The following is a 25865-nucleotide window of genomic DNA, read 5'->3' as shown; positions in this document are numbered from 1 at the left end:
GATGCTGGATATTATCAAATACTTTTTCTGCGTCAATTGAAAGAATCATATGGTCTTTGTTTTTTAATTTGTTTGTGTGATGAATTATATTTATAGATTTATATATGTTGAACCAACGTTGAGATCCTGGGATAAAACCCACTTGGTTGTGGTAATTTGTTTCATGTGTTGCTCGATTCTGTTAAATATTTTTGCATCAATGTTCATTAGTGATATTGGTCTATAATTTTCATTTCTTGTTGTGTCTTTTCCTGGTTTGGGAATCAAGGTGATGTTTGCTTCATAGAATGTGTTGGGTAGTATTCTGTCTTTTTCAATATTTTGGAAAAGGTTGAATAATATAGGTCTTAGTTCCGCTTTAAAGGTTTGGTAGAATTCTGATGTGAAGCCATCTGGTCCTGGGCTTTTCTTTTTAGGGAGAGTTGATGCTATTTCAGAGTTTGTTGTGGGCCTGTTCAATATTTTCACTTCATTCTGACTAAGTCTTGGGAGATGACGTGCTTCCAAGTATTGGTCAATTTCCTTCAGATTGTCATATCTGAATAGATAGAGTTTCTTGTAATATTCATTAAAGATTTTTTGAATTTCTAAAGGGTCTGTTGTTATTTCATCTTTACCATTTCTGATTGATGAGATTAGAGATTTTACTTTTTTTTCTTGGTTAGGTTGGCCAATGGTTTAGATGGTTGGTCAAGAAACTCTAGGAATAGAGTTTCTTATAATATTCATTAAGGATTTTTTTAATTTCTAAAGGGTCTGTTGTTATTTCATCTTTACTGTTTCTGATTGACAAGATTAGAGATTTTACTTTTTTTTCTTGGTTAGGTTGGCCAATGGTTTATCAATTTTTTTGACTTTTTCATAAAACCAACTTTTGATTTATTGATCTGTTCTGTAATCCTTTTGTTTTCAATTTCATTTAATTCTGCTCTAATTTTGGTTATTTCTTTTCTTCTGCTGGATTTGGGATTGAAATGTTCTTCCTTTTCCAGCTGCTTGAGATGTCCCATTAAGTTGTTAACTTCCTCTCTTTCCATTCTCTTGAGGAAGGCTTGCAATGCTATAAATTTCCCTCTTAGGACTGCCTTTGCAGTATCTCAGAGGTTCTAATAACTCATGTCTTCATTATCATTTTGTTCAAAAATTTGATAATTTCCTTCTTGATCTCCTCTCTGACCCCTCTATCATTCAGCATAAGGGTATTTAGCTTCCATGTTTTTATATGAGTCTGCAGATTCCTGTTGTTACTGAGTTCAACTTTTATTCCATGATGATCCGAAAAGATTCATGGAATAATTTCTATTCTTTTAAATTTGCTGAGGTTAGATTTGTGACCTAAGATGTGGTTAATTTAGGAGTATGTTCCATGTACTGATGAGAAGAATGTGTATGCAGTTTTATTAGGATGAAATGTTCTGTAGATGTCTGTTAAATCCAGAAGTTGAATAGTTAAATTTAAATCTAAGATTTTTTTGCTAAGCTTCTTATTGGAGGATCTATCCAACACCACCAAAGGAGTGTTAAAATCTCTGACTATGATGGAGCTGGGGGAAATCAAGTTGATTATGCCAGTTAGAATCTCTTTTATAAATTGAGGTGCATTCTGGTTGGGTGCGTAGATATTGATAATTGAGATCTCATCATAATGAGTATTGCCCTTAACAAATATAAAGTGGCCATCTATATCTTTGCTTACTTTTGTTGGTTTAAAACCTATTGTATCTGCAAATAAAATGGAGACCCCTGCTTTTTTCTACTTTTCATTAGCCTGGAATATAGATGACCATCCCTTCACCCTGAGTCTATATTTGTCTTTTAAGGTAAGATGAGATTCTTGTATACAACAAATGTCTGGTCTGAGTTTCTGTATCCAATCAGTCAATCTGTGCCTCTTTAGAGGACAAATTAAGCCATTCACATTGATTGAAATTATTGATAAACCTGATAAAATTTTAGGTATCGAGTTGTTCAAAAGTCCAGTGGATGTTTTTAATCCTTTCGCCACTGTGGAAGTTGGAGTTTGATCAATAGTTTCTGAGTTAGTTTTCTTTTGTGGTGGAAGATTGCACTGGTCATTATGGAGAATAGGTCTGAGAATATCCTGGAGAACTGGTTTAGTTATTGCAAATTTCTTCAACGCATGGATGTCATTAAAGTATTTAATTTCTCCATCATAAATGAAACTCAGTTTAGCTGGATACAGGATCCTGGGCTGAAAATTATTTTGTTTTAAGAGATTAAATGTCAATGACCACCCTCTTCTGGCCTGAAAGGTTTCAGCAGAGATCTGCAGTCATTCTAGTATTCTTCCCCTTGTAGGTTATGGTTTTCTTATGTCTCGCTGCTTTCAAGATTTTCTCTTTCATATTAACTGTAGTGAAGTTAATTATGATGTGTCTGGGGGATGTCTTATTCAGGTTGAGTTGTGCGGGGTTCTGAAGCTGTCTGCAATCTGAATTTCAGGATCTCTTGGCATATCTGGAAAGTTCTCTTTCATAATTTTATAAAAAAGAGCCTCTGTGTTTTGTGAAGCAACTTTGTCGCCTTCAGGGATTCCTATAAGGTGAATATTCGTTTTCTTTGAATTATTCCAGAGCTCTCTGAGAGAATGATCTGTTTTTGCTTTCCATTTCTGATCCTCTTTGGATGTTTGGACATATTCAGAAGCTTTGTCTTCTATGTCTGAGATCCTTTCTTCTGCCTCTTGCACTCTGTTACCAAGAGATTCTACCGTATTTTTCAGATCTTTGAGGGCTGCAATCTCTTGCCTTAATGTTTCAAAATCATTGGTGGTTTTGTCTTTGAATTTGTTGAATTCTTGGGTGAACTTTTGGAATGCTCCTTGAATTTCTGTTTCTATCTTTGCCTCTATTCTATTAATCTTATTTGCAATCCAAATTCTGAATTTGATTTCTGACATCTCAGCCATCTGTTTATAAAAGGGATCTTCTGTTTTGTCTGCCATATCCTTTCTTGGTGGGGGGTTAACCTACTCTGGTTATTCATATTACCAGCCACATCCTTTCTTGGGGGGGGGTTGATCTACTCTGGTTATTCATATTACCAGAGCTTTTCTGCTGATTGCACCCCATGATTACTTTACCCTGTTTGGCTTTTCCCCTTGAGTTTTATCAAGGACCCGTATGGTGTTATGGCTTGAGAGACTGCTTGGTGTGGTGGGAGCTAAGTAGTTCTGTCTTATTTTCAACTGGTTTCTGTCCTACCCTAGTGAATCAGTTACTCTTGGTTGAAGTCTCTGCTGTGGAGAAATACCAGCAATTAAGTTGCCCTGCCCCCCACAAACAACAACTGGGCAAGGAAAATCAAACCTTCCCTCAACCATACACCCAGGGGCCACTTTGGATAGTCTTTAGGTGATTTTCCCAGTTCAAGGGGTCCATATTGGTTGTCCCAGTCAGCACCAATCTCAGGTGGGAGAATTCAAATGTCTCCAGCAGCTAGATAAGAGGGATCTGCTCTTAGCTCAGATATAACTTGCTCCAGTGCTCTGTGAGGGCAAAGGGACCCACCCAGCACATGAATTAGTCTGGGAAGGTTGGTACCTTCTTCCCCACCTTGCACCCAGTCACTGGTAATCCCATAGGGCTGTGACACAAGTTCACTCCAGCAAGCAACTGCTCCCAGGGTTTACGACTGCCAGAGTCACCCGGAAATCTGAGTCCGGCAGGCAGAGATGAGCTCTGACAACCTTATTATAGGCTGGGGTAGTTCACTTAGTTCCAGCCCCATGCATGGTTGATGTTGCTCCTGTTAAATTCCTCTGCAGGCAAACGCTGCTAGAGCTGATAAAAAAATTCAGTCCCAGACAGCAAGCAATTAGAGTTTGCACTCAGGTGTCAATTCCAGCCTCTGCCTGCCCAGTGCCTTTGTCTCAGCTATATTCCCCTGAGGGCTAGGTGCTATTATGGTCAGTTAAGCAGTCCCTGTAAGTCTGTGAGCTGTGTGTATTCTAGTCCCCGTGCTCCACCCAGGCCAGTACTTACAGAATTTCCCAAATCTGCTCCACCAGTGCCAGTTATGGGAGAAAAATTCCCAAAACTTCTGGTTGCCCAGTGCATGTCTGTCCGGAATGGCCTCAGGGATGCAAGCCCCTCCAGGTGCTGCAGCTGCCGCTCTCAGGGTACCACTGCTCCTGTGTAGCTCCCTCTCAGCTAACTGACTTCTCCTCACTCCTATGCCACAGAATCAGCACAGACCAGCATCAGCCCTTTCCCCCTCCACTCCTCTCAAGGAAATGCCCAAGAATCTGGACTCCATGGGTGACAAACCTCCGGACCTTGGGGTAAGAGGGGGGAAATCCTCAGAGTTAAGAGTTGCAGGTAGGGAATATATACAGTTTTATAAAGTTTTACACTTTTATGCCTGGCAGGAGGGTGCTGTGGCATGCCAGCAGGGGTAGGAGGTCCAGTTTTTAGGGGGTCTCTCCCATGAGATAGAGTAAGAGGATATTTGAACTCTGCTTGCTTGATTGTATGGAGTAAACTGCAAGGCTTCTTGTAGGGGAGGGGACTCCCGTCTGCTTGGTGGTGGATTTTGTACCTTTTGACTGTATTTTGGCAGTCACAGCTCACCTCAGCAAGGTTGAAGTGCGTTCTTCAATCTTCTCTCTTGGCTCTGCTCCAAACCATGAGCTCCCTTGCTAAACTTCCGTCCTTTAAGTCTCCTTCTGCACGGGAGCCTCTGTAAAAAGCTGGCTGCAGTCTGCCATCTTCTGAACTGAGTTTCATTTGTGATGGAGAAATCAAGTACACTACTGACATCCATATGTTAAGGAAATTTGCCGTGATTAGAGCAGCTTGCCAAGAAATATTCAAACATATTTTGCATAATGACCAGCATGATGGTCTACCAATAAAGTAAACTCACCCAGAATTTAGGGAACGAAACCTAAATTCCACAATGGTGAAAAGGTTAAAAATATGCAGTGGACCTTCGAAAAACAAGATGGCCTAACCACTACCATACCTATCAATTCTTCCAATTAAGGTGAATTCTCCTCTAAAGAGGCAAAGGTTGGCTGAATAGATGCAAAGACTCAAGCCAAGTATCTGTAGCCTCCAAGAGGCACACCATACCTGAAAGGATAAAACAAGATTCAGGGTGAAGGGATGGACAACAGTAATCCAGGCAAATGCAAATCAGGAGAAAGTGGGGGTTGCAATCTTACTTGCAGATACAATTGGATTTAAACTAACAAAAATAAGGAAAGACAAGGATGGATACTGCATACTTGTCAAGAGAAACACTCAACATGAAGAGATTTCAATAAGTAAATTTACCCTCTCTACCTGAATGTTTCTTGATTTATAAAACAAACCCTCATGGCTCTAAACAATATTATATTTTCCTGTACTATAGGAATTACTGGAGATTTTAACACCCCTCTGGCAGTTCTGGATAGATCATCCAAGAAGAAACTAAACAAAGAAATCATGGACTTAAACTTGACCCTAGAACAAATGGACTTAACAGACATATACAGAACATGTCATTCTAATAAAACTGAATATACATTCTTCTCATCAGCCCACAGGATCATCCTCCAAAATTGATCATATCTTAGGACACAAGTCTTACCTCCACAAATTTAAAAGAATAGAAGTTATTCCAGGTATCTTCTTGGACCATTACAGAATAAAGGTTGAACTCAATAGCAACAGAAATCCTCATAATCAAAGTGACAGAAACTATATAACTTTAGCCTGAATAGTATCTGGGTCAAGAATGAGATTAAGAAGCAAATCATCAGAGTTTGGGAACAAAATGATAATGAAGACACAAACCATCAAAACCTGTGGGCTGCTGCAAAGGCAATCAATCCTAAGAGGGATTACAGCATTAGAAGCCTTCATCAAGCCAATATAAAGACAGTAAGTCAGCAACGTAATGGGCCATCTTAAGCTACCAGAAAAGGAAGCTCATCCCAACCCAAACCCAGAAGAAGAAAAGAAATCACAAAAATTACAGAAGAATTAAATGAAATTGAAATGAATCTTTAAGACACAGAAATATAAAAAATCCTCAATGATTACTGCCAAAAATTCATTTCTCAGAAATATGAAAATATGGAGGAAATAGACCAATTCCTAAAAGCATACCACCTTCCTAAACTCAACTGGAAAGAGTTAGAAATGTTGACTAGACCTCTATCAAGAACTGAAATAGCACCAAGTATACAAAATCTGCCAAAGAGGGAAAGGAACCAGATGATTTCACGTCAGAAGTTTTTACCAAACCTTCAAAGAGAAACTAAAACCTATATTACATAATCTATACTAAACATAGAGAAGAAAAGAATTCTCCCCAACTTATTCAATGAAGCAAATACCACCCTAATCCCCAAACCAGGAAAGGACCCAACAAAGAATGAAAATTATACACCAATATCATTAATGAATATAGGTACAAAAATCTAATAAGATCCTAGCAAACAATTCAACAACACATTAAAAAACTTACATACTATGATCAAGTTGGTTTTATCCCAGGGTTACAAGGTTGGTTCACCATATATAAATTTATAAATATAATATACCACATAAAATAAAATAAAAAACAAAGACCATGTTATTCTCTCAATGATGGAGAAAAGGCTTTTAATAATATGCAGCATCCTTTCATGATTGAAACACTTAAGAAGATAGGCTTAGATGGGACATTTCTTAAACTGATAGAGACATTGTACAGCTAACCTATAGCCAATATCTTATTGAATGTAGTAAAATTTTGACAAGGATGCCCATTGTCACCACTGCCATTCAACATAGTACTGGAAGTCCTAGCCATCACAATCAGGCAAGAGAAGGAGATCAAGGGTAATCAAACGGGGACAAAGGAGGTCAAATTCTCACTCTTTGTAGATGACTTGATCTTATACCTAGCAAACCCCAGGGACTCAATTACAAAGCTCTTAGAAGTGGTGGAAGAATAGAGCAGTGTCTCCAAGTACAAAATTAATATCTAGAAATCAGTAGGCTTTATACATCTAACAATAGTCAAGCTGAGAATACAATCAAAGACTCTATTCCTTTTATAGTAGTGCCAAAGAAAATGAAATACCTAGGATTTTATCTAACAAAGGACTTGACAGACTTTTATAATGACAACTATGAAACCCTAGAAAAGAAAAAGCCGAAGATGTTTTCAAACAAAAGAACATACCAGAACATTCTTTTGTGTTTGGGAAGAATCAACATTGTTAAAATGTCCATACTTCCCAACAATATCTATAGATTTCATGCAATCCCCATCATACTTTAATGCCATACTTTAAAGAACTTGACAAAATAGTACTTTGTTTTATATGGAATCAGAAAAAAACCTGACTAGCCAATACAATTCTTAGAAATAAAAATAAATCTGGAGGCATCACATTACCAGACTTTAGGTGATACAACAAATCTATAGCGATCGAAATAGCATGGTGCTGTCACAAAAATAGAGACATCGATCTATGGCATAGAATAGAGACTCCAGGGATGAACCTAGCCACGTATGGTCATTTGATCTTTGATAAGCCAAACATAAACATGCATTATGGAAAAGAATCCCTAATTAACAAATGGTGCTTGGAGAATTGGTTAGCCACTTGGACAGGACTGAAACTGAACATACACCTCTCACCACTAACGAAAATTGTCTCTCACTGGATAAAAGATTCAAATTTAAGACACAAAACTATAAAAATACTAAAAGACAGTGCAAGGAAAGTGCTTCAAGATATTGGCCTGGGGGTTGTGATATATATATGTATCAGAGTCTCACTATGTCACCCTTGGTAGAGTGCCGTGGCATCACAGCCAACCTCAAGTTCTTGGGCTTAAGCAATTCTCTTGCCTCAGCCTCCCAGTAGCTGGGACATTAGGTGCCTGCCACAATGCCCAGATATTTTTTTCCTGTAATTATCATTCTTGTTTAGCACTTGCTGAATAAGTGGTCAAAATAAAAATGTTCACCATACAGCCCCTTCTTATTTCCACCTCAGTGAAAATGGTTTACTATTTCTGAGGTCGACAGCAAGGGTTATTTTATCACTAGATATTATTTTTGTGTTCCAGGGAGGAAACCTAACTTTACCAGTTACCATGGCATACCAAGAAGATATAGAGGTGTCTGAGAAGCATTGAAAAGAAGGTGAGCATCACTAGCTGTCAAGGAAATGAGAAGTAAAATCACAATAACATACCACACGACAACCACTAGGCTGGATATAATTTAAAGGGAAGAAGGAGAAGAAAAGAACAAGCACTAATGAGTATGTGAAGGAACTGGAATGTTCATACTCTGCTGGGGGACATGTAAAATGGTGCAACCTTTGTGGAAAACAATTTTTCAGGTCCCCAAAATTTAAACATAGTGTCACTATATGAGCCAGCAATTCTGCTCTGAAGCATATGCTCAAGAAAACAAAAAAGAATTTCACACAAAAACATGTATGTGAATGTGTATAGCGGCATTATCTGTAATTCCTCTATAGTAGAAACAACCCCAAGGTCCACCAACTGATGAATGAATAAATGAAATATGGCGTCACATAAAATGGGTCATTACTCATTCATAAAAATGAATGGAGTACTGACATAAGCTTCATGTGAACAAACCTTAGAAACATCACGCTAAGTGATAGAAGACAGCCACAGAAGACCATACACTTTATGATTTCACTCATATGAAATATTCAGTATGGGCAAATCCTTAGAGGCAGAAAGTACATTAGTGATTGCTTCGGTCTGGGACTAGGAGATGGGATAAAAGAAGAGGGGTAAGAAGTAAAGGATACAAGGTTTATTTTGGGGAGTAAATAAAAGTTCCAAAATTGTGGCCTTGTCACCATAACTTCATGAGTATTTCAAATCCAATGGATTGTAAGCTTTATATGGGTGAAGTGGATGGTATGTGAATTTTATCATACTAAAGTTATTATACATAGTACAAAATGTTTTTTAGTTTTCAGTGGACAGGTCTTGGACTTCTTTGGTTAAATTTATCCCTAAGTATTTCAGTCATTTTGATGCTATTCCAGTTGGAACTGCCTTTTTAATAACTGGATTGTTCATTTCCAGTGTGTAGGAGGATAACTTACTTTTATTGAACTGGTATCCTGTAACTTTGCTGAATTTTTTGTTAGGTCTAATAGTTCTTTTTGTGTGTGTGGATGATTCAGGGTTTCTGTCCCTCAAGTGATCTCTTTTATAAATACAACTAACATTACTTCCTTTCCAATCATCTTTTCTTCCTTAATTGCTCTGGCTAGAAAGGCTAGTTCCATGTATATCTAAGTGGAAAGAGTGGATAGTGTCCTCTAGTTCCTGGTTTTAGGGAGAAATCTTTCAGTTTTTCACTATTAAGAATTATGTTAGCTGTGGCTTGGCGCCTGTGGTTCAAGCGGCTAAGGCGCCAGCCACATACACCTGAGCTGATGGGTTCGAATCCAACCGGGGCCTGCCAACAAAAATGACGGCTGCAACCAAAAAAAAAAAAATATCCAGGCATTGTGGCGGGTGCCTGTTGTCCCAACTACTTGGGAGGCGGAGGCAGGAAAATTGCTTGAGCGCAAGAGTTGGAGGTTGCTGTGAGCTGTGATGCCACAGCACTGCACCCAGGGTGACAGCTTGAGGCTCTGTCTCAAAATAAATAAATAAATAAAAGAATTATGTTAGCTGTAGGGTTTTCATAGATGCCTTTTCTGACTGAGAAAGAAACCCTTCTTCTCAAAGCAACCCTGTTCCTAGTTGGTTGAGGTTTTCAATGTGAATGGGTGTTGGCTTTGTCACATACCTTTTCTGTGTTTATTAGAAATCTGATCCTGTGATTTAGTATTCTTTCCTTTATTCTGTTAACATGATGTATTACACTGATTGAATTTTGTATTCTGACCAATCTTGCACTCCTGGATGAAATCCCACTTGATATAGGTATATAATTCCTTTTATTTGATGCTAGATTCAATCTACTAGTATTATGGCAAGTCATTTTTTTGTTTGCAGCTTTTGGCCGAGGCTGGGTTAGAACCTGCTACCTCCGGCATATGGGGCTGGCACCCTATTCCTTTGAGCCACAGGCGCTACCCCAGCAAGGAATATTTTTACCTATATTCATGAGGGGTATTAGTTTAGAATATTCTATTTTTATGATGTTTCTGTCTGGTTTTGGTGTGAGGATAATATGGGCCTCATAATTATTTTACATATCTGCTGATCATAGCTGAATCTTATATAGCGCGTCTTAGGCACCAGCATTTCCACCTGTTCGTTTAATCTTTATTACAATGCAATGAAGTATCAATAGATGCCTTTACAGTCCGATGATTCAGTAAGAAGAATGCCACAGTAAAGGTGAGAGCTGGGCTTACGAAAGTGGGCAGTCCCGATGGAGTCCAAAGTCTTTATTTATTTATTTATTTTGTAGTTTTTGGCCTGGGCTGGGTTTGAACCCACCACCTCCGGTATATGGGACTGGCACCCTACTCCTTTGAGCCACAGGTGGCCCCCAAGTCCACAGTCTTTACCATTATGCTTTACTGTCAGGCACTGAGCTAAAATCTGCCATGAGAGCAGGCAGAGTCTCCCATTTTAAAGCCCTGTGCAAGCAGGAGGCAGTCATCATGTGCATACATGTGAAGAGTTCTAGTTCTCAGAATAGTACTAAAGGGGAGCTGTGTGTTGGTCCATATCACTAAAAGATATTATGTGAGGTGTGCTCACTTACCGAGCCTATAGTGGGGGCAAAATGGTGCATGTAGAAACCTCCAATGACATATTATGTCGTGAATGTTTTACTACAATTCTGCTAAGGTTGGATTAATATTGAAATAGGACTGACTCTAGTCTTGCGATGAGGATATATTACAGAAATAGTTCTTAAGAGCAGGTAATTGTTTATACATTGATTTCGTATTAGTATGGAGTACATTGGATATTTATTTTTCCATTCCTGTGATACTTTACTAAGAAGAATGTATTTCAACTTCATCTAGGTAAATGTAAGTGACGTAAAGTGTAATAAAACACTAATATAGCAGAGGGGTACAGGGAAGTGGTGTGTGGGCATTTGGCAGAAGGAGGGAGGCAGGATATCACCTAATGTGCACATTGTCAGGGTGCATAACACACCCCCAGGTGAGGGGCTCTTTTACACATGGAACGTTACCCTGAAATGAGAACAATGTAACCTGAATATTGTACCCTTATATTAATTTGAAAAAAATAAAAAAATGTATTCAAAAAGAAAAAAAAAGAACTGAGGAAGATAATTACCTACTTATTGCTTGCTTTCTAAGTATCAAATAAAATGAAAATTCAAAGGATTTGCATATGAATGTCAATATAATGTTATAATTCTTAGTATTATCAGTGGTGAGGATAGACTTTGGGAGGAGATAAGGTAAATTCCATGTCAGATGAGCAGTGATTCTCATATGACACCAATGGGACAGTATTTCCTGACTCCTCTGCCTTTTGCAGAGAAACAAACCGGATCATCCTGTGCTAAAAACCAAATCGATGGGGGCATATTGACAGACACATTTCAACTACTGCTGATCTGTGGTTCAGAAGACTGTGGGTGAGTTGAGGGGAGAGGGGTCAGGTATATGATGTTGAAAATAATTTTCCCTTGTTTTGGTGTTCTTAAATGAGGTCATTAGGGTGAACTCTAATCCAACATGACTATTGTCCTTATACATGGTGGAGATTGGGACATGAACACACAGACACACACAAAGGAATGATTATGTGAAGAGGGATGAAGAAGACAGCCATGTACAAGGCAGGGACAGGGCCTCAGAGGAAGCCAGCCCTGCTGCCATGATCTTGAACTTCCAGCCTCCAGAATTGTAGGAAAATAATTCTTTAAGCCGCTAAGTCCGTAGCACTTTGTTATGACTTCTCTAGCAAACTACTACAATGCGTAACATTTATTCTGGCCGTAGCCTCAAAAGGCAGTTCCTACTGTCTCCTTTTCATAAGAAGAAACCTGAGGCAGAGGGAAGCTAAAGAACTTGCCTAAGATCCATCACAGTGTAATATCTGGGTACCAGGATATGTTGTGCTACCATAAAACCCCCAAATCTTAGCCGGTTAACACAACAAAGGGTGTTAACACAACAAAGGGTGTTAACACAACAAAGGGTGTTAACACAACAAAAGGTGCTCACTGATGTGGGCAGTGTATCAAAGGTTGGCGTGGGGTACTTATTCCTAGTTTCTCAGGGACCCAGGCTCATGGGCCCTTCATCCCAATGTCTTTCCACAGGCTTTTGAGATCAGGGAATGGAACGTGGTGAAACTATGTTGACTCTGAGGCTTCTGCCTTCTCATCACTTCCTCTTACATTTCCTCTACTAAGGCAAGTCATTAGGGCACAGCTGTTTTCAAAGGGCTTAAGAAAGGAAGCATGAACCCACCAAGGCCCAGAAGGAGAGGAACACCAGGATATTGATGGCTAGTGTCATGGCAGCTACACAGGGCAAGCAAGCTCATGGTGAACAGGTCTTCCCCAGTACAGGTGGGGCAGTGTGGGGCAAAGATTTCTCTTCACCTGAAGAGAAGTCTGGTCTCTGGCTTCAGCTACTGGGAGGGAATCTCAGGTCCCTGGAGTGTCCTGCCTCATCAGGGCATCGTTATCTGCCTGGAGGCTTTAGTCATCAGACAGTCTAAAAAGGTGTGTATGTTGGGGGACTGGGGACATTCCATATGACATCTTACCTCCAGAGGGACTGAAAGCTAATGGTCAGCCACGCAAACACTATGTGATCAAGTTCACGAAAAAGCCTGAACACCCGAGGCTTTGGCTGAGCTTCCTGGGTTGGCGGGACTCTGTGTGTACTACCTCACCTTGTTGATACTAGGAGGGGAACGTGTCCCCAGGACACGGGACTTCACATCTGGACTTGCTCCAGATTCTGTTCTAAGTGTCTCTTCCTTTCGTGGTTCTAATGTGTATCCTTTCACTCTAAGAAACTATGCTTGCAAATATAACACTTTCCAGGGTTCTGTGAGTCAGTCTAGTGAAATATCAAGCAAAAAGCTGATTGAGGGAAACTCCAAATTTGTAGCCAGCTGGTCTGAAGGGAGGGTAGCCCTGGAATTCCCTGAACCATTACTGGGTATTTATCTTCTTCTTTTTTTACTTTTATTTTCACTTTTTCTGTATTTTATACTCAACATCAGACTTTATTATATTGCTTTGCTGAGATTTTCCCATTTAGGAAAGAGAACCCATCTTTTAGTTGTTGCTCCCTTCCCTCGTCCCAAATTAGGGAAAATTTGACAAAGTAGAATTTATTGCAAAATTAGCTTTTCACAAATACATTCCAATTTAATTTTGTATACAACTTGAAACTGAGGGTTACAAATGTGAGGATCACATTTGAAAAGAAAATGACATCTTTTCACATAACTTATTTTGAATAGTCAAAAATAGCTTTATGTACCCTACCATCAACTTCCATGCAAATTATGAAGCAACATTGTCCACTAATATATCAATATGCCCAATGTTGGTTATTACCGAGGATTCAATTGCTGACTATTTATCTTACAAATTTAAAATTGGTTGTCAAAATTATGTTTTTAAAAAACTGCCTTTTGGAAGTGCTCTTATTTCTTCAGGATGATGGCAACATAAGTGTTGAAAAAATGCATAAGGTATGAAAGATAGGATAAAAATACATATAGCTACATAAATATGAAAAATATTCCTGTTTTTTTCTGATTCCAAATGCAGATATCTAGCCATCTTCCTTAAATTGTATCAAAAGTCTCCAAGGAACATCTAGGTAACTGGAATATACAGAACCACTCTCTAATAAACAGATCAATTGGAAGTAGGGCTTCCATGATGACTGTAAAGCAAATGTTCTATGGAAACATCCATATTTTGTCAGTGGTCACAGAAATACAGGGATTTTTGTTGTTATCCGAACAACAGCTATTATGATTTTGGAACCCTAAATTCTAATACATCAAAACAAAAGGTATTAACATTTCACTTAAGATAATTCAGCATCCTCAGCTTTTAAAGAAATATAGTAAATAGCTTAAAACAAAAATAGTTTTAACAAACTATACTCCGAATTAGTATGTGCCCCCCAGTTTTAGTCTTCTTAACAGGTGATGGCCAAAATCCCAACCGTAGAACAATCCTCAGGGAAGCTGGCATGGAAAACACTGAGTTCACTTTAAATAGCATCAATGTGTTCATCATCATCTCCAATATCATCAAATTGGATTTCATCATCTCCAGAACCAAGTGTATCTGTTTCATTAATTTTAGCACATTCCAGAAGCTCACCATAGGCCTCCTCCAGACTTTTAGCTTCATCTGCATTGTACACTAAGATGACATCAGCTGTGTTATCCTGATAGTCTCGGTGACCAACCAATATGATGTCTGAGCTATTTATCCAAACCTTCTTTCTCAGTTTTCCTCTGATGTGGCCTAACCTCTTTACACCATCAAAACACATTGCTTCGAATTGTCCATTTCCCAACATGTTTATTACCTGAGCTTACTCTTGCCAATCTTCTTTCAATACCAATTCTCCTTTTTCAGATTCATTCTCATTCTTACCCCAGCAATTTTTTTTTTTTTTTTTTTTTTTTTTTTTGCCTCCTTTACCTTTATTCTTGGGCATTCCCGTGACAGAGGCCTTGTAAGACCTGTGATTCCTATTGTTTGCTATCACTCAGTAGAGAGCGGTTAACTAAGTTTTTTTCTTCTTTTGGATCACAGGTTTTTCTTATTTTGAATGACATTAGCAGGGAAAAAAAAGTCTTATGTTCATTTAAAAAATCCCAAGGGGATTCAAGAAGAATTTAGTGTTTCCATGTAATTGAAAGTTTGAGTCCCCTTTCCTGTCCAGGATGCATTCAGGTTCACACTCACATTCACACCGTGCCAGGATGACCACTATCGGGGCATTTCTGTGCCACTACCCTGCCTGTAGACTGAGGTAAATTCACTCAGAGTACTGAAACTAAGAGGAGATCTCCGTCACCTGTGGTGCAGGGAGATACTGATGTCCACACACAGCCCACCTCCACCCCTCCAACCTGACAGCATTTGGGATTGGAGGTTCAGGCTGCTTCCTGAGCTCCACCTCTGATTTCAGAGCTCTTCTGGGGGTGCAGAGGATCAGTCCCAGCCACAAAACATTCAACCTCAGTCACTAAGCTGGAGGGAACCAGTTACATCTACATCACATTAGTTTTAAAATATGAATTATGTTTTATCGAATGTGTCCAGAAGGCACAACTTAAATACAGCCACTTCTGGTCAATAGAATTTTTACTGCAACACCTCCGTTAACTAAGCTTGAAGGAAATTTCCCATAAATAGAAAACTAACTTTTATGTTATTAAAACATGGCACTCGCATTCACCCTTCTCCCAAAGAGGATGGGCATGACAGTTGGGGCTCTAGGGCCTGGGCATTGTTGTAGTATAAAGCAGGAAAGGGGAAATGACTGGACAGGTCTCTGAGGGAAAATAACTAAGATACAACCTGAAAACATGGCTCATTAAGGTCGGTTTTGTAACATAGACTATGGGTGATGCAGCCTCCAGTGGGGTCTCGTAAGTGGAGGGTAATACTCCCTCGTCCCTTGTCGGATTTAATTGTTTTAAAATGATCTTGAATTTACCTTTATCTTGGAGGCCACAGTGTGTGCTGCCTTTGCCATTTTCCTCCTGCCACTTTCGAGTCCATGTCCTTCTCCAATTCTCTCTGCCAGGTTGGCCCCTGAGAGCTCGGTGGCTCCAGACTGTTAGTATGGCAGAGCCAGGGTGAGCTATTTCCCTCTGTGAGGGCAAAGCTATTAGAGCTGCCAGGACACCCAGGCCTGCTGTAAGCTGTCTTGTACGCTGCCTCCCTGTTGGCCTCATGGGGCCGTTGCCTGCCTCTCTGAGATTTTATGTGGGTGTCCTTGTCCTGTGGTATTTGTGTGATGCTCATGCCTATGACTGTTTGAGGAAGAATTGAATTGTATGAGTGACGATATGTTGGGAGTGTTGGGTTAACTGCTTCAAGTTTATGGGCGCTCAGCTGTCTACTGGAAGGTATTACCTCCCCTCCTCCCCACCCCCACCATTCAGGTCTGCCAGCCCTTAAAGGCAAACACCTTTTGAAATTCAGAGTCAGCACTTGCAGCCATACAGTGGTCCCACTGTCCACCTTCAGTTAGCTGGGCCCTAGAAAACTTGAAGCAGTTAGGTCCCAACATGTTGCCACTCATATAATTCAATTCATCCTCAAACATAGGCAGGAGCATCAGACAAGTAACACAGGACAAGGCCACCCACATAAAATCTTGGAGAGGCAGGCAATGCCTGATGAGGCCACTAGGGAGGTGGGGCAGGAGGCAGCTGACAGCTGGCCTGGGTGTCCTGCCTGCACTAAGAGCTTTGCTCTCATGGAGGGAAGTAGCTCACCCCTGGCTCTGCCATGCTAACAGTCTTTTGAAACCAAGCTTTTAGGGGCCAACTGGCAGAGAGGATTGGAGATGAGACATTGACTCAGGATTGGTAGGAGGAAACCGGCAAAGGCAGCACACACTGTGATAAAGTCCGACAAGGGACAAAGCAGCAGGAAATGGAGAAAGAGTCCCCTAAGGGAACTCGAGGAAGAGAGCCACTTCTGAGAGCCAAGCCAAGTCATGAAAGGTTTTAGGGATAGGAAGTCTTTCCCAATCCTATCAAATGCACAGACATCCAAGTGGGCTGCACCTTATAGCTGCCAGCAAAGACGGCTGTCAGCAGAAAGGTGGGCAGGGAGGCCACCTGAGTAAGCTTACACACTAAGCAAGAGTCAGGGAAGTGAGTGAACTGAATGTGCAGAATGTTCTGCAGCCTCACCAGTGGGCTTGTCCAAGTTAAGGTCCCTGGCTCTGTCCTGCTGTAAGCAGCCTTCCCTTCCCCCAAGGCAGGTGCTGCCCACAGGAGAAGGCAAAGGGCATAGGGGTTGCCCTTCCCTGTTGGTGGCTGAATCCAAACATCGGGAGCATATGTTCTTCATGTAACTGGAAGGGTACAAGGCCCTTCCTAGTAGGTGCCATGGTCCGGATTGGGGAAAGATGTTGGGAGATCAGGGTCAAGGGATCAAGGCAACTTTGCAGAGGTGAGCCTCCTTCTGGCCTGTACTCGTGGCTGAGCACCTGGGTCATTGGATCCTGCCCCAGTGGGAAGTGAAGGAACTGGAGACACGATAAACTCACCTCCAACAAAGCCTTGGTTGGGTGTTGAGGATGCTCCATAGGAGAGGCTGCTGCCCGAAGTGCCCACTGCAGTGGTGGTGGTGTTCTGGTGGAAGGTGGCACTGGAGGTATCCTCTGTCATCTCCATATCTTCACTAGCAGGTGGGGCTGCTGATGTTCCCAGTGGTAAGGGGCCAGACATCGAACTCAGGGGGCCTCTGAGGCTGCTTTGGCTTGTGGTAGCCAAACAGTCCTGGTGGTAGCAATGGCTGGCTGAGTGCTGGCAGGTGTGCCAAAGGCAGAGGCTACGGTGGCCAAACCTCCCAAAGCTGGATTTGTGGCACTGTGAAAGACTGGCCAGCGTGGCATTGGTCTTGGCTTTTTAGCTAGGGCCAGGACTGCAGAGTTTCCGTTTGCCAGAGTGCGGCCACGGCTTGGGGCAGGGCCTGGCTTGGTAGCCTGGTGTCATTGCCCATCAGTGGCCTTATGTGCAGGCTGGGGACTGGCTCCTGCATATGATGGGAGAGGAGGTTTGTGGCTGGAGCCAAAGGCAATGTCGACTGCTGGGGTGGTTGTCAGCCCTGGCTGGCTGGTGGGGGCTGGGACTGAGGTGGTAGGGTGCGTCCAAATCTATAGAAGCTGCCAGAGCTGGTGCTGCTGGCTGGCTGAACAGCACTGGGAGCAGAGGTGGTGACTGTGCTTGACACACGCTTGCAAGTGCACTTGCCAACCTGGAAGGTGGAGCCCTTGGCTGGGATAAAGCTGTCACTGGAGGCAGGGTGTGCCCCAAACAGAAAGGGCGGTGCAGTGTAAGGGGTGGCGCGCCTCACGCTGCTCCTGGTGCTGCTCACACTGCTCCTCACGCTTCTCCTGGTGCTGCTCATGCTGCTGAAGCCATGACCAAAAGCAGGCTTTAAGGCAGGGTCTGCAGAAGTAGCAGGGGTGTTGATGGATGCCACTGCAGAGGGGGCAGTGGCCGGGACAATGAAGAGAGGAGTAGTTGCGATTGGAGCACTGGCCCGAGTAGTTGTGTGCTTGAAGGGAGCTGAATAGGGCACAGAAGGCGGCAGGTCCCTGTTGCTGTAAATAGGCTGGAAGGTCAGGACCAAGGGATGGGTGGTCTTGGGAAGGGTTGAGCTACGGTGTGCTGCAGATAGCTGGGGGTCTTCCTTCTGGCTGCTAGGTGGGGCCATAAAATGAGGCTTACACAGGGGAGATGAGGAAGCCCCAGCAGGAGCCGCAGAAGATGGAGGGTTAGAAGGTGGGGTGCTCAGTATTCCAAACTGAAATCCTTGCTTGGGGATTTGGGTTGAGGCAGATGGGGCTTGGGATTTGGTCAGTGTCTCAGCTGGAAGGGATATACGTGACCTGGTGTCAGTGACTGGTATCGCGGAAGAAGCCAGGTCCACCTCCATGGGCACGACCATGGAAGCGGGGTCTGTAGTGGTGTCTGGAAGGGGCCCTGATTGTGAAGAGCCCATTCCAGCCAGTAGGCTGTGTGTTACAGGAGATGGATGGTCCTGGGTGGTTGCCAGTCTAGCAGATTCTGGGAAGGATGGGAGGCTTGGGGGATTCTGCATTTGATTCCAGCTCTGCACAGTGGGTTACTGCTTGCATCTAGGAGAGAGGCCATGGAGGACGCAGCCTCCGCAGGAGATGGAGTAAAAGTAAATGAAGGCTGCATGGTGGCTGGGGTTTCAGAGGGATAGTTGGAGGCAGCATCAGTCGTGTCCCCCAAAAGCTTCTTGAACCAATCCAACGTAGCTTTCTTTTCTAAGTCTAGGTCTTCAGCAGTGACTGAATAGCCAAGCTGGGGAGGTGGAGGCAAAGTCAGCAGTTCCCCTCGCCTAGATGGCAGCAGCTGAAACTTGCGTTTTCGTGGCCTAGAGCTGCCAGGTGTAGATGGGGAACTCCAGGAATTTTGTTCCTTCCACGTCCTGATGTCTGCAGCCTTCTCTCCCCGGGACTCCTTGTCTGTAACCAGTGGACTTGAAGACCTGGAATGATGACCCGGCTCCTCTCCTGTTACTTTCTTTGCTGGCCTCTGTTGTGTCTGGGAGCTGGATGAAGAGGGTGAGGAACTGGGGCCTCTTCTCTTCTGGAGCTGTGAGAAGCCTCGGGCAGAGCTGTAGGAACTGGTAATGGCATTGCGGCTGCGGACAGGGATGCCACATGTGTACGTGCACAAGGAGCTCGCACAAGAGGAGCACGATCTCTTACTCAAGGGGTCCTCTGAGCTCTGGGAATCGCGACCTCTCTTCAGAGACTCAGGCTCAGGCACCAAAGAAGCCGGGACTCCTTTGGCCACCAGGGGCTCAAGGGCTGAATGTGCAGTCCCACTGCGGTCGTGGCACCTTCTTTGACTTTCCTGGCCATCCACAAATATTTGGTCTTCTCCCCACACTGTCGTTTTGGTCCTGCCTTGGAGTGCACTCTGGACAGTATGCTTTGCACTTGGGTTTGGGGCATCAAGTGGTGGTGAGGACAGTGCTGAGCTGATCACTTGCTCTGGTCCTGCAGAACGAGTCCATTTTCTGTCAAGAGGGGGGATCCTCACAGGCACTGGGCTGCCCACCCTCTTGAAATGACGACCAGAGAGCAGGATCTTCTTGCTAGGACAGCCATCCCAGCACACCGTGGGAAGTACCCCCGGAAGGGAATAGCCGGCCTGTCAGAGCGGATGCCATCTTCGAGGTGTCATTACGAAGCGTCTGGATGAAGTCCCACAGTCCCTGTGGCAAGGCCTCGTGGAGGCCCGGAGCAGAGGAGTGGGGAGCGAGGGGTAAACATGGCGAACAGGGTGGGGCCGCAGGGCTGGAGGTGGTGTCCGGACGGGTGGACGGCGATCCGGCCTCTCCTGTGGGTCCCTGCCCTCCTGAGCGGGTGTATGCCGCTGCGGGCCAAGTTTGTCCAGGTAGCTGCCCATGAGGGCAGTTCAGCAGGGTCAGGTCCTTCCAATAGGGTCCGCGACTCTAGAAGGTTTGCCTTGACTACAGACTTTGCCGGAGGCCAAGGGATCAGTGTTGACCTACGTTCTATGTTCTGAGCAGGGAGAATAAGTCACCGCGCTAGTGCTCAGTGCGCGTGAGGTTCTACCTTCCAGCGTCGGGAGCCTCCATGACCAGCCTGACCTGAGCACCTACTGGCAGCACCAGGTACAGCAGGAGGTCGAGCAGAAGTGGAGGAGAACCACCCAGGATGGCCCTGACACTCGCTCTAGGCCTGTGTATGTGCAATGTTGCCCTAGAGAATGTTTTTTCTTTTTTCTTCTTTCTTCTTTCTTCTTCTGTCATAGCTGTGTACCCTAATGCAACCATGGGGTACAATGTGTTTTACATACAATTTGAAATGCTTTCATCAAACTGGTCAACATAGCCTTCACAGCATTCTCTTAGTTATTGTGTTAAAATATGTATAGTCTACAACTAGTAAATTGCACACGTCCCCTTGTAAGATGCACCCTAGGTGTGGTCCCACCAATTACTCTCCATCCTCCCATTCTCCCACCTCCCCTCCCCTCCCTCTCCCCTTTCCCCTTCTTCTTGGGCTATAATTGGCTTATAGCTTTCATAAGAAAGCTATAAATTGGTTTCATAGTAAGACTAAGTACATTGGATACTTTTTCTTCCATTCTTGAGATACTTTGCTAAGAACATGTTCCAGCTCCATCCATGTAAATGGGGATGAGGTAAAGTCTCCATCTTTCTTTAAGGCTGCATAATAGTCCCTGGTGTACATATACCACAATTTATTAATCCATTAATGGGTTGATGGGCACTTGGGCTTCTTCCACAACTTAGCAATTATGAATTGGGCTACAATAAACGTTCTGGTACATATACCTTTGTTATAATGTGATTTTTGGTTTTCTGGATATATATACCTAGTAGAGGAATTGTAGGATCGAATGGCAGGTCTATTTTTAGATCTCCAAGTGTTCTCCAAGCCTCTTTCCAAAAGGAACATATTAGTTTGCATTCCCACCAGCAATGTATAAGTGTCCCCTTTTCTCCACATCCATGCCAGCATCTCCAGTTTGGGGATTTTGTGATGTGGGCTAATCTTACTGGGGTTAAAGGATATCTCAAAGTGGTTTTGATTTGCATTTCTCTGATGATTAAGGATGATGAGCATTTTTCATGTGTCTGTCTTCTTCAGAGAAGTTTCTCTTCAAGTCCCTTGTCCACCCTGAGATGGGATCACTTGTTCTTTTCTTGCTAATACGTTTGGGTTCTCTGTGGATTCTGATTATGAAACCTTTGTCGGAGACATAACCTGCATCTATCTTCTCCCATTCTGAGGGCTGTCTGCTTGCTTTACTTACTGTGTTCTTGGCTGTGCAGAAGCTTTTTCGTTTGATCAGGTCCCAGTAGTGTATTTTTGAAGTTGCTTCAATTGCTCGGGGGATCCTCCTCATAAAATATTCTCCCAGGCCAGTTTCTTCAAGAGTTTTCCCTGCACTTTCTTCTAGTATTTTTCTAGTTTCATGTCTTAAGTTTAAATGTTTAATCTAGTGAAAGTCTATCTTAGATAAGGGTGAGAGGTGTGGGTGCAGTTTCAGTCTTCTACAGGTTGCCAGCCAGTTCACCCAGCACCATTTGTTAAATAGGGAATCTTTTCCCCACTGAATGTTTTTAATTGAATTGTCAAAATTCAAATTATGGTACATAGCTGGGTTCATTCTCTTGGTTTTCTATTCTGTTCCATACATCTACCTCTCTGTTTTTGTGTCAGTACCATGCTGTTTTGATCACTATACATTTATACTATAGTCTGAGGTCTGGTAGTGTGATTCCTACTGCTTTGTTTTTATTTCTGAGTAATGTCTTGGCCATTCGAGGTGTTTTATGATTCCATATAAAACGCACTATTATTTTTTCAAGATCTTTAAAGTATGACAGTGGAACCTTAATAGGGATTGCATTAAAATTGTGTATTGTTTTGGGTAATATGGACATTTTAACAATGTTGATTCTTCTCAGCCATGAGCATGGTATGTTTTTCCATTTGTTAACATCTTCAGTTATTTATTTTCTCTTTATAGAGATCTTTCTATATAGTTCTCTTTACAGAGATCTTTCACGTTCCTGGTTAGTTAAACTCTCAATACTTCATCTTCTTTGGCACTACTGTGAATGGAATAGAGTCCTTGACTGTTTTTTCAGCTTGACTATTGTTGGTACATATAAAGGCTACTGATTTATGAGTGTTCAATTCATAACCTGAGATGCTGCTGTATTCCTTGATCACTTTTAAGACTTTTGTAGTAGAATCTCTGGTGTTTTCCCAATGTACAATCATATCATCTGGGAAGAGGGAAAGTTTCATCTCTTCTGACCCTATATGGATACCCTTGATCACCTTTTCTTGCGTAATTGTGATGGCTAAATCTTCCATTACAATATTAAAAAGCAGTAGAGACAATGGCCAACCTTGTCTGGTTCCTGATCTGAGTGGAAATGATTTCAATTTAACTCCATTCAATACAATATTGGCTGTGGGTTTACTGTAGGTGGCCTCTATCACTTTAAGAAATGTCCCTTCTATACCAATTTTCTTAAATTTTCTGATCATGAATGGATGCTGGATATCATCAAAAGCTTTTTCTGCATCAACTGAGAGAATCATATGGTCTTTATTTTTTAATTTGTTTATGTGATGTGTTATATTTTTAGATTTACATATATTGAACCAGCCTCAATACCCTGGGATGAAGCCCACTTGGTCATGGTGTATAATTTGTTTGATGTGTTGCTGGATTCTGTTTGTTAGGATCTTGTTGAATATTTTTGCATCAATATTTGTTAGTGATATTGGCCTATAGTTTTCTTTTCTTCTTGGGTCTTTTCCTGGTTTGGGGATGAAGGTGATGTTTGTGCTTCATAGACTGTGTTGGGTAGTATTCCTTCTTCTTCTATATTTTGGAAAAGGTTGAGTAATATACGTGCTAGTTCTTCTTTAAAGGTTTGGTAGAATTCTGATGTGAAGTCATCTGGTCCTGGCTTTTCTTTTTAGGGAGATTTTGTATAGTTGATGTTATTTCAGATCTTGATACAGACCTGTTCAACATTTCCACTTTGTCCTGGCTAAGTCTTGGAAGTTGGTGTGCTTCCAAGTATTGCTCAATTTCCTTTAGATTTTCATATTTCTGAGAATAAAGTTTCCTGTAATATTCATTAAGGATTTTTTGAATTTCTGAGGAGTCTGTTGTTACTTCATCATTACCATTTCTGATTGATGAAATTAGAGATTTTACTCTTTTTTTCCTGTGTAGCAGCCTGTATAGCTTATGGCTATGAGGAGTGAGAGTTATAAGAAATAACTGTATAGCTCAATAATGGAACACCTTGGTGAAAGGGCATGGAGAGAGATTTAGCTCTGCTAACAAGCATGAGAGCTTGTGACATGAGAGCACTGGTGAATTGACAGTCTCTACACCAGTGGTGTTGAAAGGCATGAGATCAGCCTTATATTAGGCTGGATGAGAAGGCAGTTGGTAAGCGTGCACAGACCCTCATGGACTCGCTTACTCTGACTCTCTCCTCTCCTGCCTGCAGAATGCCAGCACGATGTCTCTCTGCTGAAGATTACCAAGTTCTACTAAGGCACCTAAAAGAAACTGTTCCTGAGCAAGGTAGCTTGGTGGTCTGCATCCAGAACCTACCCAAGCCAGGCCCAAGACCTGGCCAGTCCCAGGCCCTGACATTCCTGGTTAGGTTAGCCAAAGGTTTATCTATTTTATTGACCTTTTCAGAAAATCAACTTTTTGATTTATTGATCTGTTTTATAATTCTTTTGTTTTCAATTTCATTTAATTCTGCTCTAATTTTTGTTTTCTTTTCTTCTGCTGGGTTTGGGATTGGAATGTTCTTCCTTTTCCAGTTGCTTGAGATGTCTCATTAAGTTGTTAACTTCCTCTCTTTCCTTTCTCTTGCGGAAGGCTTGCAGTGCTATAGATTTCCCTGTTAGGACTGCCTTTGCAGTATCCTGGAGGTTCTAATAATTCATGTCTTCATCATCGTTTTGTTCCAAAAATGTGGTAATTTCCTATTTAGCTTCCATGTTTTTATATGAGTTTGCAGATGCCTGTTGTTACTGAGTTCAACTTTTTTTCCATGAGGGTCTGAGAAGATGCAAGGAATAATTTCTATTCTTTTAAGTTTGCTGAGGTTAGACTTGTGACTTAAGATATGATCAATTTTGGAGTATGTTCTGTGAGCTGATGCGAAGAATATGTATTCAGTTTTGTTTTTTTTTTTTTTTGAGACAGAGCCTCAAGCTGTCCCCCTGGGTAGAGTGCCGTGGCATTACAGCTCACAGCAACCTCCAACTCCTGGGCTCAAGCGAGTCTCCTGCCTCCACCTCCTAAGTAGCTGGGACCACAGGCGCCCACCACAACACCCGGCTATTTTTTGGTTGCAGCCGTCATTGTTGTTTGGCAGGTCTGGGCTGGGGATTCGAACCCGCCACCTTAGGTGTACGTGGCTGGCGCCTTAGCCGGTTGAGCTATAGGCGCCGAGCCATGTATTCAGTTTTGTTAGGACGATATGGTCTGTAGATGTCTGTTAAATCCAAATGTTGAATGGTTAAATATAATTCTCAAATTTCTTTGCTTAGCTTCTTATTAGAGGATGTATCCAACAATGCCAAGGAGTGTTAAAATTTCCAACAATAATGGTGCTGGAGCAAATCAAGTTGCTCATGTCTGTTAGAGTCTCTCTTATAAATTGAGGCATATTCTGGTTGGGTGCATAAATATTAATAATTGAAATCTCATCGTATTGAGTATTACTGAAATTTTTCCACTGATTTTGCCCCATGATTATTTTATACCATTTGGCTAGATGAGCAGATAAGGTGAAGTTGATTTAGGAGGCTCTTGTACTAGTGATTATCCAGCCTTTTACCCAAGAGCTGGGACTGGTGTTTGTACCTTTTCCCCTAGAGCTTTGCATAGAATCCATACAGTGCTACAGCCTGAGACACTGGGGACTTACTTGGTGTGGTGGGGCTGAGTGGCTTTGTCTTGTTCTCAGTTGGTCTCTGTCCTACCCTAGTGAATTGGTTACTCTGGGTTGAAGTCTCAGCTGTGGAGAAATACCAGCAATTAAGTCACCCCGGCCCCTTGGGCAACAACTAGAAGAGGAAAATCAAACCTTCCCACAACCACACACCCAGGGTACCACTTTGGATAGTCCTCAGGTGATTGGTCCAGTCCGAGAGATCCAAATCAGTTGTCCCAGTGAGCACCCAGTCTCAAGTGAGGGAGTTCAAAAATTCTCCAGCAACTAGATAGCAGGGGTCTGCTGGCAACTCGAGTATGACTCGTTCTGGTGCTCCGTGGAGTCAGAAGCACCGCTCCCTCCAGAAAATGGATTGATCTGGGAAGGTTGATGCCTCCTTCCCCACCTTGCACCTCTGTCACACCCAGTCACTGGTGACCCACTGTGCCATGACCCATTTCCCTCCAATAAGGAGGTGCTCCAGGGGTTTGAGCCTACCTGAGTCACAGAGAGATCTTATGTCTCCGAGACCAGGTCTCCTCACTCTGTCACCATCCGGCAGGGAAAGCTGAGGACTGACAACCTCGGGTGACTAATGGAAGCTGGGGCTGTTCACTCAGTTCCAGCCCTGCCCCTGATTGATGTTGCTG

At 42.4% G+C, this 25865-nt stretch overlaps 1 pseudogene; it reads right to left on the bottom strand.

Annotated features, from left to right (window-relative positions):
* Positions 1-14200: 14200 nt before the first annotated feature.
* On the bottom strand, positions 14201-14656 carry LOC100966691 (annotated as a pseudogene).
* Positions 14657-25865: the final 11209 nt, after the last annotated feature.

This window comes from Otolemur garnettii, unplaced genomic scaffold, assembly GCF_000181295.1.
Source record: "Otolemur garnettii isolate 467f Iridium unplaced genomic scaffold, OtoGar3 scaffold00088, whole genome shotgun sequence".
In the NCBI taxonomy this organism is placed as follows: domain Eukaryota; kingdom Metazoa; phylum Chordata; class Mammalia; order Primates; family Galagidae; genus Otolemur; species Otolemur garnettii.
This window is presented reverse-complemented; position numbering and strand designations above follow the sequence as displayed.